The sequence below is a fragment of the Montipora foliosa genome, chromosome 13 (assembly GCF_036669935.1).
Source record: "Montipora foliosa isolate CH-2021 chromosome 13, ASM3666993v2, whole genome shotgun sequence".
Classification (NCBI taxonomy): Eukaryota; Metazoa; Cnidaria; class Anthozoa; order Scleractinia; family Acroporidae; genus Montipora; species Montipora foliosa.
Genome location: NC_090881.1, coordinates 32,347,957 through 32,350,456, shown reverse-complemented (window position 1 = coordinate 32,350,456; position 2,500 = coordinate 32,347,957). Strand labels below are relative to the sequence as shown.

Below are 2,500 nucleotides of genomic sequence, written 5' to 3'. Positions count from 1 at the left end.
TTTTGCTACGACCACATAGCTAATTTCCGCACCAAAAACTTAGCTTCTTCAAATAATCTATGTGAGTTTTGCCTTAGATTTGACTGTCCACTCACTATTCTCCACATTGAGAGAACTGAAACTCTTGTATTTGATTATTTACTACACATAACGTGAACAGGAAAAGGAATCAATCAGTTTTTTTATCTAACTTGAAGACGAATCTTCCTTACATAATAATAATATCTTGGATTCAACTATAAGGAAACCTAATCGAGTTCTGTAAGTATCCAACGACAATTTTTTCTCGATAAACTTACCAAGAGCACAGGACAGCAGACCAAAAAGTAGCAAGGACACAAATAAATTCGATTCCATTTTATGGTGAATCTGCATTGAACTATGGCGAACCCAGGCGAAACTTTATACGGCCGGGTAAATTAATAATTAAAGTCCTTTTTTCTCTTGACGTAGTTGCTAGGAAACTGGCACACGACAGACAGTTCCACAATTAATTACGGGAGCCATTTTAAAATTTTAGTGGACCCTTAAACAAAAAGCGGGTTTTAAGAACATCATGTGACAAAAACAAAGGCTCAGAACACCTTGTTGTGTAAAGTTTCTTTAGCAATTTGATCCCTGCTAAGAAGAGCCTATCAAAACAGAAACCATCAATATCGATATCAGTTATATCTGTGGAATGCATTTTGCAATGGTGAGAACCTTCAATACTTGTTGGATGTGTTACTTGCCGTCTTAGCGAGGTCTCCTTTGCTAGGAGATGCGCGACAAAAATGGAATGCAAAATAGTGTGATGTGTCTTCCTATAATAGATCATACGTAACAACCAAGAATAAACCTGGCGGCTGGACTGCAACGGAGGCTCATGAGCCTTCATTCCTAGCTAGTTCCAGTCCAGCTACGGATTGCTTCTCGTTCTTGCGGTACTGAGTTGCAACGATGACATCAGCAGAGAACTAACTCGGCACAGCTTTAGAACCGATACAGCAAACTCAATGGCTTCCTCCAAAGGAAATTCCTGCCGTCAAATGACACTTAAACAACGAAAACTTCTCCTGGAAATACTTGTTTTCCGGCATTTATCTATACAAAACGATATGCAAGCTTTTCGGTCTTTATTTAATGTACCCAAAAGAGGATCGGAGGCCTTTGCTTAGTCCAGTCGTCGAGTAAAGATTACGAGTTCATCTTACATTCCTTTATTTGTTAACGCAGGTCAAATTATGGCAGCATAAAGCTGATGTGGACCAGCAATAAACAAAAATCTAACTAATTACAATACATTCGAGTCAAAACTTAAGTCCTCAATATATAACCTAAAACTACTAAAAATATTAAAAATTTCTCGAATCTTTGTTAGAAACAAAGGCAGAATCATTAAAAGATATGTTCCCCACAGCAACAGAGAGAGAACGTAACCAATTAACAAACAATTAAAAATTTCTGTGGTTATTAATTGGACGATTGTAGCAGAGCCTTATAATGTCAGCTGGATACCAGGATCAACAATTTATCATAAGTTAGTAATTTCAAGATGTTCCCCATAGTTCCACCCTATTAAACAGGGTAATATTTCGCACCAAATGTGCATTACACATGTGCAAATATGCAGAATACATCATCTTATAGACCGCTTAAGGAAGTAGCTACTGATTGGCCGAAGTTGCGCGGAAACAAAGTTGAGTAAGATACTGATGTCAAAGCTTTTAAGAAAGAAAATTCACGCAACATATAGCGGGAGCGTGTCCAAGAGGTTAAGGAAGCGGCCTACCCGAGACACGTCCCACGTCGTAAACAATGTCGACTTAAAAGGATCTTTGTAAGTTTTTTTTTGACTGATACCAAAGCGCTGAAGGAACTGAGAATGCGTGTCGACAGGGTCAAGGAAGTAAGTTTGCTGACTCACGTATCAAAGTAGATATTTTATCTAAAGGTTAAAACGATTAAAATGGCTTACTGCAGTTTGCGAAACGAAATGGAGCGAAACGGCTTTTTTTGGGGGGAATTTTCTGTTTAGAATATCCGAGTAGACGCAGCGAGAAAGTAAATGTTTATTTCGCTAACTACAGATTCTCATTTCGCAAACTACAGATTTTCATTTCGTTTCGTTCCATTTCGTTTTGTTCCATTTCGTTTCGCTCCATTTCGTTTCGCAAACTACAGTAAGCCTTAAGTTAACACAACAGAAAGGAGTCGCTTACCTTATTTTTTGACACGAAAATGCTTTACTATTGCCATAAAAACTATTCAGTTAAGCTCGCATATTACACAAGATGAATTCATAAAAGCCACCATTTTCCAGCGAAATGCTTTTTGAAACAAACAACATATGTGCTATAAGAGGCAAAAATCCCTTCCTATTTCATTTAACACGTGCGTGAAGACCAGAAACTCAATCATGTCAAATTACACTCTGTGCAACTGCCTTCTTCTTGCCTTAGATTTGACTGTCCACTCACTATTCTCCACATTGAGAGAATTGAAACTCTTGTATTTGATT

At 37.8% G+C, this 2,500-nt stretch overlaps 1 protein-coding gene and 1 long non-coding RNA gene across 3 annotated transcripts in view; both read right to left on the bottom strand.

Annotated features, from left to right (window-relative positions):
- LOC137983567 (uncharacterized) overlaps positions 1-400 on the bottom strand; it is a 6,305-nt gene extending 5,905 nt beyond the window's left edge. Inside the window, exon 1 of the long non-coding RNA XR_011118961.1 lies at positions 300-400. This is a non-coding gene — a long non-coding RNA (uncharacterized lncRNA). The remainder of the gene's footprint in view (positions 1-299) is intronic.
- The window catches only part of LOC137983756 (uncharacterized), a 16,428-nt gene that overhangs the window by 13,703 nt on the left and 225 nt on the right, over positions 1-2,500 (bottom strand). The gene's annotated exons all lie outside the window — the stretch shown is intronic.